A 14,961-nucleotide genomic window follows, 5' to 3' on the forward strand; every position below is an offset into this window, starting at 1 on the left:
CTCAATTACCTCCACAGTGGCATCAAAGCCATTTTTCATTTGGCTTTGTTTAGAGAGGTAAAACCAACTCATTCCCTCACTTAGTGCCCAAAATCCCAACTGAGAAATAGAAAGTAAGCAAGCCCAAATGTGATGATATTTACTGTCAAAGGGGATAATAGCTTAATAAGATAGTTATGACTTACATAATAAATATGTTTGTATTAAATATGTATCACTTATGTAATATATAAATATTATGAACATGTATAACGTATTACTTGCATAATATATAAATATGTACTAACTGACATATATTTATATACGTATCAATTGTATACAGATAGCATTGCTATTACTTATGTATATACCTATGCATACATTTTTGCATATACATATATATGTATCTGTGTGTGTGTGTATATATATATGTGTGTGTGTGTGTCTTTGTGTGTGTGTTATCAGTTAGGAACAAGTTAGAAACAAGAGCCCTATTTTAAACGCAGGTCCTAAAGAACATTCTAAGACATTATATTTTATTTACTATCTGAGTTTTGTCTTAGAGCAATACTTCTGAAAGTTTGTTGCTTAAAGGAAGCATTGTGTTATACATTACCACCTTAATACCAGTTAATAAATAAGTAGAGGAAAGTATCCATGAAACTCCTTGGAACCTTTGTGCCATACTCATTTAGGGTCACCTTTAGTTATCTATGCCCTCCTTATCATTTTTATTTTTGCCTTCAGAGATAGGGATCAGTATATATGAAATTATATTTAAGATCTGAGTACAACTCTGGTCCCCCTTTGCACTCACAGTCCCCTAAAGACAGGCAGCTGATTATTCACAGGTATTTGTCAAGTGCCTACTGTTGGTCTGTGGGTACTAAGTTACGGCTGTGAATTGATTGAACACATTCCCACCCTCACAAACTTAATAGATTAAGGTGGTCAAGGAAATGATCAAATAAAATACGAAGCATAAGTGGCAGCATCTACAAATATGGAAAATAGGTATTTCCTTAACTTGGAACGGTCAGTTTGCATATATGCAGCCCTCTGGACTGAGACACACACAGCTCTGGAATTGGGCCAAGCCCAGAATGGATTTCCTCTGGGAATTTGCTCACAAAGATGGGACAAACATGTGGCCGATTCATTTTTGAAAACTTTTACTGAAGATGTAAGAGACTCTAGACCTTTATTTGCTTTTAGAGAGAAGTCAAATATTTCTGAGGCTGTGGATTATTGCAGAGTTTTAAACTATTCAAAATCGTTAAACTAGATCAGATGCTCTGAAAAGATAGCATGACACTTGAAAGTCAATTGAAAGGCTGTGAACCTATTACTGTTTTCAATTTGAATGTTAGTTTGTGATTTGAAATTAGTGTGAAAAAACAAATACCCAGTGATTAAAGCACAGAGCAGCACTGCTGTGTTTCTAAAACATTACTGCAGAGGGGAGGGCTCTGAAAATCCTATACAAATGCATTCAGAAAGATGTTTATTTTTTTAAAAAGCAACAAATGTGGCAAAACCTATATTTTTCCTTTCACAATGTAGACTCTTTTAAATGTTCTTTAGCTATACGCTTCTTGTATCTTAATAGATACTCTAATGAGTTTAATGTGGAGAAACACACTGAGTAGAAAAGTGAGCCCATATGAAAGATCCTGGAAGTGCAAAGCTTTTTCAAAAAGGACTTCCATTCTATGTAGTCAACAAAAGAAAGGCATGGGACAGTTCAGTGTATAGAGGGTTAAACTGTGTGCACACGTGTTTGGGGCGGTGTGGCAAAAATGAGGAGGAATACTAAACTCTAAGCCCTCAAAAACCTTTCCACTTTTCCTATAACATATTCTATTTGAATATGCGTGTTCAGCTGTTCCTAAGAGAAATCTTGTTCCTAGCCAAGAAAGGTAATGTCATATCAATATAAATATTCAGCCATAATTGAAATTTGCTGATCTGGTTATTAGGAACAAGGATACTGGTTAGACCTGAACTATTTCTGTTACTTGCTTCCTAAGAGATATCAAGATAATTGCTTTTTGTGCTTCAGTGATATTCTATGCATAATATTTCACTTGCTGTATTATTTTATAATTACCTATCTCTATATACGTCTCCCTGCTTGAGGATGGGTACTCTTAATTGTCCTTCTGTTTCCAGCACCTACCTCAGTGCTTGGCAGAAGGTTGTCACACAATGTTTGATTCCAGAAATGACTATGTTTGTTGTCAGGCCAACTTCCTCTGTAACTCACCAAGTACAATTTTTTTTTCTTTGAAGAATTTCTAAATAGAATTTACAAGTTAAAGGGCAAGAATTAATTATTCATAATTTGCCTAAGAAATTAAGTCTCTAGATGGCATAAATCACATGCAATCAGTAACATTCATGCTTCTGCTGAAAACCTATCAACCCTTATAAAATTTCAAATTACAATCTGAAATGTGAAAATGATCAGTTGGAGATTATCAAACCCACTGCGCTGGACAGAGCAATATGTCAGCACCTTTGCCCACATCCACAGCCTGGAGGTGTTCGAAGGTAAGCAGTGCCTTCATCATTCTGGCATTCTATTTTAGTCTAAGTCTACATCAGAGGCCTGCCAGGGCTCCGTGCTGATAACAAAGCACTATCGCTTTTCAAAGTGACAGAGCATAGTGACATATCAACACTAGGACTTAAATGAAAAGCCCCTTCTAATTTAACTGAGAATCTGCTGAAGCTGTATTCAGCCCAGCACTCTGGTTTTCAATTAAAACTTTTTTGTAGCAAGAGAAAAGTTTGGCATATTCTTTCCTTTTTCGAGACAGTTATGGAATCACGTGGAAAAGACTGTAGTACAGTGTAGAGTGGTCCAGGCTCAGCTAAGTACATATCAGCCTTTTTCATCCACTATTTGCGGTTCCTATGGTTCAACAAAAGTCTTGCCTAAAACTTACGTTGCTGAAAAGATCCTTTCTCTCAATAGAATTCTTCTTCAATGAATGTTTTTTCTGATACAGGGCGTAAGAAGGCAAAGGGGGGATAATGTATCAATTAACGAGGAGCTGCTTGTGCCAGGTACTGTCAGTGCAGGGCTGGCGATGGGGGACTCTTACCTGTGTTACTTCATGTAAATATTACATGTGCCATTTCATTCCTAGTAAGGAATATGATCTAGATATGACTATTTTCATGTTTTGTTTATATAGAAAAAGAAATGCATGAGTAAAGAAATTAAGTAACTTCTATGTGGTCACACACTTATTAAGTAGTAGAGTTGGTGGTATTGTATATTAGCTAGCCTAGCATATTAGGTACAACAAAAGTGGAGAGTTATGGATAACATCAACATACTGACATAATTAACCATTTATTTATTTATTTAATGACACTTCTCGCTTGAACTTTCCTTAAATGAAGTTCTTGAAACATATATAGCCAATAGCCTTTTATCTTAAAACCAATTCTTTTTTTTTTTTTGGTATCTTTTCTTAAAGCTTTTATTTAAATTCCAGTTAGTTAATATGCAATGTAATATTAGTTTCAGGTGTACAATTTAGTCGTTCAACACTTACATACAACACGCTGTGCTTAGAGCCAATTCAGAAAACTTCAACCTACTGCAAATTTCTAACACAAAAGTATATCACATCTTAAAATTTGTTTTTCAGAATTGCATTGGTGCCTCTTATTGTTTGGCATAGTTCAACAGAATTCACACTATTGATCTTATAATTGTTGTCAGGGGTATTACATTCAGTCAAGAACTACGGCTTCTTTATGATGCCATATAACAAATATTTTTTTCTCAAACATCAGTGCAATAAAAGTTTTAATTTTCTTAAATAATTGGCATTTAAAAACTATGTATCTCATAGATACTGAAAAACCTTTCATCATTTCTACTTTAACCACTAATAATATCAAGGCCAAGTTTATTACCCAGTTTTACAAACTTCCAGAAATTATTTTTCAGTCCTAATCTCACCCTTAGGTTTATTTTAATGTTTTTAAAATGTCTCCATGCCTTCAACATTTGTTCCATGTCATTATGAACACCTTTGGAGTTACCTCTATCATTTCTGAGAATGAGATGAGTTATCAGTAAAAAACTAAACAGAATTTGGACTGGAGACAGAGGATGGATGTGGGCCAGACTTCTTGATGCATTTTTTTTATACCATTAGATCATAATCAGAGCGTCTTTCAAAGTATTTCCTCATATTTGTTGGTGGCGTTTCAAATCACTAAACAGCAACATTGGGTTTCCAGATTGCTATCAGGGAAAGAATAGACTACCCTGCTTCAGGGGATAAAAGCCCTCAGGACTGTTGATAAAGAATAATTTTAGTCACACAAATGATCAAAGTACAAGTTAGAATTTTGGAAAGAGTATTTCCTTTTAGGGATAAAACAAGTTTTCTGGCAATTTGTCTCTGAGACAGCCATTAAGTACAAAGTATATATTTGTGTGTGTATATATATATATATATAATCATAGCTTATTCCTTCCCCCAAGTTCGATGCTTAGAACACATTTTTCTTCAATAAATTTTTTAGTGGCCTTCCTCCACATCAAATCCCTAACTTCTTCAAAATGGCATGAGTCAGTCTGCCATCACTTGACTGATCAAAACTTGGACCAAAGAAGGGCAGCCATATGGCACCAAACTCAATGATGTTATGCTTCAAAATAGAAAATCTGGAATCAGCAGATGTCAAGAAGCAGAATGCATAGTGGTATGTGAATTAATGCAGGCAGACATGAATAAAAATATTGATGCACTTTTAAATTGATATTGATACATGTATGCCAATGAAAAGTTACGGAATCATTTTCATTTTCTAAACAAATGCTCAGAGAGATTATGAAGAAAGGTTTGATGTAAAAAGTCAATGGGAATTGAACATACATTTAAATGCACATACTCTTCTTTTACTTTTTGCTTTTCTTTACTTTCGAAACACTGTAACCAGACTGGCATCACAGATATCATATGGCTAAATAATTCAATCACTCAGCAAATATTTATTGAATGCTCTCCAGTACCAGGTACTGTTGTAGGCTCGGATGGTATTGCAGCAAGTAAGACAGCTATGTTACTTTATGGAGTTTAGGTTCAAGGTAGGGAGACAGAATGCAATTAAATCAATGCACAAGATAATTTCAGTTAAGTACAATGAAGAGAACAATGCAGGGTGATATAATAAAATAATGAGGGGAGTGGAAGGAGTTACTTGAGGCAGAGTACTCACAGTGACATATCTTGCTGAGGCCTGAATGAAGAGGTATCACTTATGAAAACATATGGGGAAAGAACACCCCCTGCAGAATCACAAACAGGTACAAAGGCCCTTAAATGGGAATAACCTTGGAATATTCAATTGCAGAAAGCAAGCTTTTGTGTCTTGAACTTGGAGAGTGGAAAGGGGAGGTTGCAGTGGAAAAGAAGAACAACATCCTGACAAGATGAAAGGCTTTTGCTGTAAACTACTTTTGTTTCTTGTACAGGCAAAACTTAACTGATTTGGGCCTTATGTTTCTCATAAATCATGAGCTGATCTTTGGAGTCCCTTCACATCTAAAATATTCTGTTGAAATACTTCCAGAGGGCTATTCTTTGGTAATTCATTCACATTAACCATTGCTGGCATTTAGAAATACACACTCCTTGCTTAAAAGGGTTAAAGCATCTATTTGTGCTGGTAATGCATTGAATTTTTTTAAAACACTAGATAAAAATGTATTTGTAAAATTAGTTCTCCCAAAGTGCTCACTGCTATTAACTGGGAGTGTTGTCCATGTGTTGTCCATTTTTGGAAACTGCATTAAACTCTTATAGGATGTTAGGATGCTACTTAGTAAATTGTTGCTTTGCTTCAGTGAATAGAAAAAGCATTTCCAGTTAGCTAAACTCTAGGCATATATAGAATATAGAGAATCAATCTACATTTAGGAATCCATTTTTTTAAATCAATGTTTTTCAGCCTTGTCCCAACTGACATGTCATTCTCATATACACCCCCATTATTAATATTCCTAAAGATGAAATGGGAATTACCCTACGAAGGCATTTGAATAATTTACTATCCTTTTGGTATAAGGTTCCTCTTTGGGGAATATGACTTCTTTTTGTTCTCCTTCCCCGAGAATCATTCTTCTAAAGTTACTAATTATACCAAATAAAATTCATTAACTTAAAAAAAATTCCTTACTTCTACTACTCATGTATAGCTTTTGTTTTTAAAACTTTGGCCATTTATTGCTTCATCACTAGGTTAGTATCTCCCAGCCAGGGTTTTGCAACATGCTAGTGTCACATGATCAGATGGGAGATACATCATTCACACATCCATGTATTTAACACACGTTATTGTGCACGCATTTAGTGTTGGGCACTGCGCTTAGTTGGGTAGACAACCAGGAGGTAGAGAGATAGGATTTCTACCTCATAAAGGTCATGGTCGAGGATGGTATGTATGTGGAGCCATGCAGGGGGTTGCAGACAAGCCAGTAATCCAGCGCAATATGCAATGATAATAGCTGTGATGGAAGAGGAATTGAGTGAAATAGAAACAGGAAGGAATGGTACCTATACATGTTTAAAAACCAGAGGCAATAAGGCAATAAAGCAAAGTTAGCAATAAGGCAGATAAAGTGGAACTTGAGAAAAAAAGACTTCCAGGTAGAGTGTAAGAAAAATTCTTGGTGGTAAGAAAATAAGTTCTATTAGCTTATTTATATTACATTAGCTGCATTTATAGGCCTGGTGAGGGGAAGATGAAGTAAAACCTTCTCTACTGGTTTCTGTTTCCTCTGTGCCATCAGTAGATAAGATTATCTACTTAGCTTAAGGGGGAAAGCTATGGGGTCCTGAAGTATTAAGGACAGTGAGAAAGTATGAAATACAAACAGTGGGCATTGGTTGCACTCAGAATTTGGATGTAAAAAGTTGCAGGAAATTTTTCCTTCCAAGTTAACTAAAAAACAAATATATAATCTACAGAATCATAACTCTCATTTTTGTTTAACTCCTCAGATAGCTGAGGATACAAAGAACTTAAAAAGATTAAATAAGAAAATAAAGATACTTCTCTTTATTCATTGTTTTCATTCCTTGCTGAGTGGTGGGAGGATCTATTGCCATAGATCATCAGGACTAAGGAACAAGTGGCCATGGTGGTCTAGGATGACCCAATCTTCCTCAGCTCTACTGTGTGACTTGCTTTGGTCAAGGCAGTTAGAACTGTTAGGCAAGCAACATTGAAAGGTGTTTGCATACTGGGGCTTCTCCTTTTAAAATGCTCCCTATTTGTTTCAATTAGCAATAATTGTGCCTCGGATAAACCCCATTGGCTATGATACTGCCACTGCGCAAAGCTAAAATGCTCCCTATTTGAATGCCTGCCATGATATAAGGAAATCCAGGTTATACTGCTGAGAGGTCATGTGGAGAGGCCCAGGAAGATAAAACACCATGTGAATATAGTAGCTGTGCAGAGAACTGAGGCACACTGACTGACAGTTTCTCTTTGTACCAAGGCTCCAGAAATAGGAGAGAGGCCATCTTGAAACTTCCAGCCCAGCCTAGCTACCAGCTCACTTAGGCCACATAAGTGATCTCAACCAGCATGTGGAGTAGAACTGCCTCACCAACCAGAATCATAAAAAATGTTGAGGTTTAAGATTTTTTAAAACTTATTTATTTGACAAAGAGAGCGCACACAAGCAGGGGGAGTGGCAGGCAAAGGGAGAGGGAGAAGAGGGCTCTCAGCGGAGCAGAGAGACAGATACGGGACTTGATCCCAAGACCCTGAGATCATGACCTGAGCCGAAGGCAGACGCTTAACCGACGGAGCCGCCAGGCACCCCAAGAATGTTGAGGTTTAAACTACCATTTTGTAGTAGTTTGTTACACAAGAATAATTAACAGATACATCAGTTAATATTTAACAAACTTTCAATTGCCACATGTGGCAGGTTTGCTGAATTGCAGTAACAGGGAGGCTTATTACAGAACAAGTATGAATCCAGCCACACAACGTTTCCCACAAGCATTCATCAAGTGCTAGAAGTGGTAGGCTGATAGCTAAAGGGAGGCAAGAAGAGATGAGGGACTTCCCTGAAGCAAGTGTAGTATTTCTCAAATGCAAGCCGATGCCCGCGGAGGAATGGCAGTAGTACAGGAATGGTGCAATACTCCTTATGATGAATTCAGGGCTTTGAGTGAGTGTAAATCAGTGGCAAGCTAAGATTGGGTGGGGCAGAAAAGGGACCTTTAAAAAAATAAGCATCTAAAATCAATGAGCTAAGCTTGGTTATGCTAACCAAGAAAAAGGAGATATTAAAAGAGAATGAGAAAAGGAGATTAATACAATTAACTATTAACAGGTATGAAAGAGTAGACATCACATCAAACCTATAAACATTAAAAGAATGAGAGAATATCATGAACAACTTTATGGGAACAATTGGGTAGCTCAAAATGAACAGATTCCTTTAAAAATTGCATGACTTGTCTCACTTAACACCAAAAATTAATTTGTGGTATATCATACATAAATGTAAAAGCTAGATGTATATAGGAGAATATTTTCAAAACTTGCATTAGTCAAATATTTCTTATACAGACCACACATTTTTCTTACCCTACACATAAAAGTGCTAACCATAAAAATATATTAGATTAAAATGTTGAACAGAAGTTCATCAACATTAAAAATACCAGCCCATCAAAATATATCATTTAGAGAGTAAATAAGCCAGTGAAACTACAGAGTGGGAGCAAATATTAGTAGTACTTATATCTGACAAAGATTTATATACAGAATATAGAGAGAGCATTGACAGACCAACAATACAAAGACAAACAACCCAATTAAATATGGAAAGAAGACTTGAATAGACACTTCATAAAGAAAATATACGAAAAAGTACTTTATATCATTTGTCATTAGAGAGATATAAGTAAAACCACAATGTGATACCATTTCAGTTTACTAGAATGGCTAAAAATCAGTAATATAGACAATTCCAAATGTTAGCAAGAAAGTGGAATAACTGAAATTCTTTTTCTTTCTTTCTTTCTTTCTTTCTTTCTTTCTTTCTTTCTTTCTCTCTCTTTCTTTCTTTCTTTCTTTCTTTCGAGAGAGGGATTGAGAACATGGGTGGGAGGCGGGTAGGGGCAGCAGGAGAGGGAGAGAATCTTAAACAGGCTCCCAGTGCAGAGCTCAAGGCAGAACTCCATCTCATGACCCTGAGATCGTGATCTGAGTTGAAATCAAGAGTCGGACACTTAACCGAGTGAGCCACCCAGAAGCCCCAGGAATAAGTGGAATCGTTATAAAATGCTAAGGATTACCTTGGTAGCAGTATAGATTTTTGCAATTATTTTGGAGAACTTCTGTGTACTTATAAAGCTAAGCTAAAGCTACCCTAATATCCAGCAATCCCACTAATAGGCTTTTATGTCAAATACATGAAAACATATGTCCAGAAGAAGACTCGTATGACAGTATTCATCACACTGAAAACAACTGTGTCCTTACAGGAAAATAAACTGATTGTGGTATACTCATACAGTGATATATCATCACCCAGGTATAAAAAGGAATGGGCTACTGATAAACACAATACTTGAATGAAATTCAAAAACATTAATCTGAGCAAAAGAAACCATGCACAAAAGGAGCCTATTTAAGATTTCATGTACATAGATTTTAAAACAGGCAATACTAATTATGGCAACAGAAAGCAGAGGAAGTTTGCCAATGGTGGGTGCTAGAGATATAGAATTGACTGGAAATTTGTAAAAAATAACTTTCTGGAGGGTTGCAAATGTTCTATGTTTTGCTTCAGGTAGCAATCCCAGGGGTATATACAATTACCAAATTAATTGAAATTAATGTTATATATATCAATAACACAACAGTTTATATAATTGAATTTTATTTTATAAAAATTTTGTTCTAATAAAGATTAGTTAAGTGCCTAAAAATTTAATTGACAAACAATTCCATTATTTTTCCATATTAGAGTATATTTAATGATATACTCTTTGGTGATGGATAAAATATCTACAAATAACTTGCCAAGAATTTTCCAACTTCCAGAGTTCATTTTAGGTCATAGATAGGGCCTGAATGAGTATTGCAGGGGACAGAAAAAAATAAGTCAGATGAGAGAATTTTGGTTTGGGGCTTCTTCTTTATAATCCAGTCCCTGTTATTGTGCTGTACACTTAACTTTTTTAAAGGGTTATTACCTTAAAACTTGAAAGTAATTGCTATAATGGAATCAGAAGAATATGTGTTCAACTATTTGGAAATAATTTGTGTTTATTAAATACATATTATTAGAAGCTACCATTTTCAGAGCTCTTAACAAAATTTGCTTTGAATCCACATTTTATCAGGCAACTGTCAGATTAGAACCTGTGCCTTCAATTTTGTAAGCTATTCCAAATTTCGTAAAACTGGACTTAATCTGTTCTCTTGTAGGAAATGCATCTAAGCTACTGCCCATATCTCTGTGATGTACTTCAAAATAACCTTGGTTTGAATTAAGCTTTCCAATAAATGGGAAGCATTTAGAAAGTCTGTTTAATATGAAACCAAAACTAAATGGTTTCTTATAAAACAGTACTTCATCTTATTTCATTAAACCCATAGATTTTATTTTTTCCTTAAAACTTTTTTCCCCTAAAACTTTTATCATGAGAATCAAATACATAAGAAGCAAGTGTTATTAGTTATGTCTAAAATAAATGTTTATGACATTTTAATTGATTGGATTAAATATGTATTTCTAATGCTTTTCCCTGAAAATGCCTTTTATTCTATAAAATTTTCCAAAAGGAATACTCTGTTTATATATTCTAAATCGGATCTCATTTTCATTTGCCACCTACATATGACACAAATTTTTTAATTCTAGTAAGGTTTATATACTCCATTAAGAAATATTTCTTTCAAAATATTCTCTTTATATAATATACACTTAATCCAATTATGCCTAGAATGTTTTGAGAACTTATCTTGAAATTATCTTTAGCTCTATTTTGAAGAACAAAGAATATCAGTCACCTGACTTTATAATAATTTACTTTAACCAGAAGTATAATTTTAATATCTTGGTGCACCCTTCACATTCATGCAGTTTAGATCTATAATGGCTCTTTCCTACGCTTATAAATAAAACATACTTTGGATGATGCACTTCAAAAAATTTAGATCGTTTGTAGACAAGTCCAATAGGACTTATCTTTAGACATTTTGTTACATTTTATTTTAAATTTTAATTTTAGATATTTTATTTTACCATTTTATTATAGCTTAATTATGATAGGAAATTAAAAAGTAGCAACCCTGAAGCAAATTCTAACCCATAGTTCACATTTCTAATTAGGAGAGGCTTCTGACTAACTCCGAGTAAGTTTGGAAGCTCCAAATCTCATGCTATTTAAAGCAAAATCAAATCCCAGCTCTTCCATTTGTTGCAGGTTCTCTGTATGTCACTTACTTTATTTTTTTGTTCTGCATTCATGTTTTACATTTTTTTAAAGATTTTATTTATTTATCTGACAGAGAGACAACCAGCGAGAGAGGGAACACAAGCAGGGTGAGTGGGAGAGGAAGAAGCAGGCTCATAACGGAGGAGCTTGATGTGGGGCTCGATCCCACAACGCTGGGATCATGCCCTGAGCCGAAGTCAGAAGCTTAACAACTGCGCTACCCCGGCGTCCCAGCGCTACCCAGGCACCCCTTACATTTTTCTAGTTAATGTTCTTTTATAATTTTCCCTTAGACAGTTTTGAAATAATCTCGTTTGTTCATTTAATTTCATTTTTGTTCCCTTTTCTTTGTTTTTCCTATATTAACTTTCAGTATTACATTTTAACTCTTTGGTATTCCCAATTACTGATTATTTTTAAAGATTATTTCCTTTATATTTAAAATGCAGACAGCAATGTCCAAATTTAAAAGTGCTCTTCCTTTTACCACTAGATTCTATCTTTATGTCAATAATAATAATTGCTTTTATTGACTACTTATGTCAACTACTCTGCTAAGTGCTTTACATGTATTATCATATAACTGTAATGAAAGATTAAAATCCTTGGGATTCATAGAATATTTAAATCTAAGCTAGTATGATATTTGAGGTATTTGAAAACATTGTTTCTCAATGAAAGAACATTGAAAACACCAGATAAATGTGAGAATCTTATTTAAAATGTAATGAGCTGGGGCGCCTGGGTGGCACAGCGGTTAAGCGTCTGCCTTCGGCCCAGGGTGTGATCCCGGCGTTCTGGGATCCAGCCCCACGTCAGGCTCCTCCGCTATGAGCCTGCTTCTTCCTCTCCCACTCCCCCTGTTTGTGTTCCCTCTCTTGCTGGCTGTCTCTGTCTCTGTCAAATAAATAAATAAAATCTTTTAAAAAAATAAAATAAAATGTAATGAGCTAATGGGTGATAATAACTCACAATCTAGATTCAGTGAATTTTTCATTTGGACCCTGCACCAGGATTTAATTAGTCCTGAAACTAAGTGAAACTCTCAGAAGCCTCTTCTTTAAAACCTGAATAACAACAAAGGCTACTTTAAACTGTTCTGAGGATTAAACACGGGTAAAATGCTTGTTTTTCAGCATATTTAATCCTTCTGGGGACCCTAAAGAACTGCTCTTAGTTTGAATTTTCTCTTTGGATTTAATGACTAGAATCAGATAGCTACATTAGTTTTCATTTCCAATGAAGAATCCCAGAACAACCCAAGAAAGATAACTGTCTTTTTCTCCTAATTGTTTTTATTTTTTAGTTTGCATTTTTGAAATTTCTTTAAGATATAACATCAATAGCTAAGTCGGGTAAAGATATTTATTTTTTGGCTTAGATGAAGTATTTAAACATTCATGGGCCAGTTAAAAATTCCAATTTGGTGCTTAAGAAATACTACAGTTGATAAATAGGTCTTGTTTCCAGTAAACTCACATAGCATTCCATTTATTTACCTGACTTGCTTGAAAAATGAATAATCCTTGAAAAGAAAGAAAAATGAGTATAGAAATGAATTATGCACAGTTAGAGAATAGAAAGCCAAGAATAGCTATGGTGGAGTTGTGAGCTGCATGGAGATTCTTTAGGTCACACATTGCTGAGAGGAAGTAGAATTTTGATCACTCCGAGTGCAGACACCATTGTGAATGAGACAGCGTTTAACAGAGATTCCCAAAAAGACAAGGACTTAGGAGTAAAACTACTCTGCTTTAGAGAAAGAAGTACTGTCTACCCACCCTAATAAATTTTAAACTCTCCTGCCCACAAAAATCATAGGGAGCCACCAAGAAATTAACTGATAGGATTAAATAATCTTTAAAAAGATAATATAATCTGTATTCTCCAAATCACATAGCTTTCTACAGTAATAAGGACACAATCAAAAATTGCTAGACATGTGTAGAAGCAGAAGAATATGTCCTGTATCCAGGAAAAAAAAGTAAATAAAAATATCCACGTTGGAATCATCAAAAAAGGACTTTACACCAGACATTGCAAATGTGATTAATAATTTTAAGGAAAGGTGCATTTAACAAATGAATAGATGGGGATTCTCAACAAAGAAATGACTATAAAGAAAAAAACAAGTGAAAAGTTGGGGATACTATATATAGCTATATATAATATAATATAATATAATACAATAAATATAACATAATACATAATAATATATACACCCACACATAAGCAAGGCAGTAGAAAATGTCCAAACTTAATGACACAGAGAAACAATGGCTGACATACATCTCATACATATAAGATCATACTATGTGGTGTAAGATACATTCAGTTGAAGTGTAAGAAAAAAGAAAAGAAAAAGATTAGAACAGAAGACAATATTTGAAGAATACTTTCCAAACTTTTCCCAATTTGATGAAAACTATAAAACCAAGAATCCAAGAAAGGTCAGGGAACCTTAAGCATAATAAACACAAATGCTTATATGTGCATGTATGTGCACACACACCAAGAAACAGCCCAAGATATATCATAAACAAATTGCTCAAACTGAAAGATAATGAGAAAAATTTCAATATAGCTCAAGAAAAAGGCTTATTACAGTAAAAAAACAGCTATTATAAGATTTTTTTTCTGACTTTTTCTCAAAAACAAAGCAAGCCAGAGGACAAGGATACACCTTTAAAATGCCAAGAAAAAAGAAAAACACTGTCATCCAAGATTACTTTATCTAGGGAAATAAGAGTGAAATAAAGGCATCTGCTGAGTAATAAAATATAAGATAATTTGTCATCAGCAGATGTGTACTTCAAGGAATGATAAGAGGAATTCTTCTTGATGAATAGAAATGATACTAGATCAAAATTAGAATCTATATGAATGAAGATAAAGGTTTCAAGTAGTAAATAAGCTTTAGGACAAACTGAAAACAAATAGCAAAAATATAAACTTAAACCCACATTTGTCAATGATTATATTAAATGAAAATAGACGAAAATGTAGACTACACTCTCGGTTAAAAGGCATATCAGTATGTGACAGATAAAGATGCAACTATTTACTGTTTAAACACACACTGTTATACAAAGACTCCAATAGGTTAAAAGCAAACAGTGGTAAAAATTAAACCTTGCAGACACTACTCATAAGAAATCTAGAGTGCTGTATGAGACAAAGTTGACTTCAAAACAAGGAACATTATCAAAGTTGAAGAAGGATGTTTTGCAGTAATAAAATGGCCAATTCATCAAGTAGATATCACCTATCCTAAATATATATGCACTTAAAAAGAGAGCTCCAAAAATAAATGATGCAAAAATTGGCAACACTAGATGGAGAAATAGAAATTTCCACAATCAGGGGCGCCTGGGTGGCACAGCAGTTAGGTGTCTGCCTTCGGCTCAGGGCATGATCCCGGTGTTATGGGATCGAGCCCCACATCAGGCTCTTCCACTGTGAGCCTGCTTCTCCC

General features: G+C 34.7%; 1 protein-coding gene and 1 non-coding gene across 32 annotated transcripts in view; both read right to left on the minus strand.

Annotated features, from left to right (window-relative positions):
• The window catches only part of PTPRD (protein tyrosine phosphatase receptor type D), a 2,142,161-nt gene that overhangs the window by 1,120,425 nt on the left and 1,006,775 nt on the right, over positions 1 to 14,961 (minus strand). The window lies entirely within an intron of this gene.
• LOC117803229 lies at positions 7,212 to 7,356 on the minus strand. Its single transcript, XR_004626918.1, has one exon. It is a non-coding gene; the product is annotated as a U4 spliceosomal RNA (small nuclear RNA).

Source organism: Ailuropoda melanoleuca, chromosome 7, assembly GCF_002007445.2.
Source record: "Ailuropoda melanoleuca isolate Jingjing chromosome 7, ASM200744v2, whole genome shotgun sequence".
NCBI lineage: Eukaryota > Metazoa > Chordata > Mammalia > Carnivora > Ursidae > Ailuropoda > Ailuropoda melanoleuca.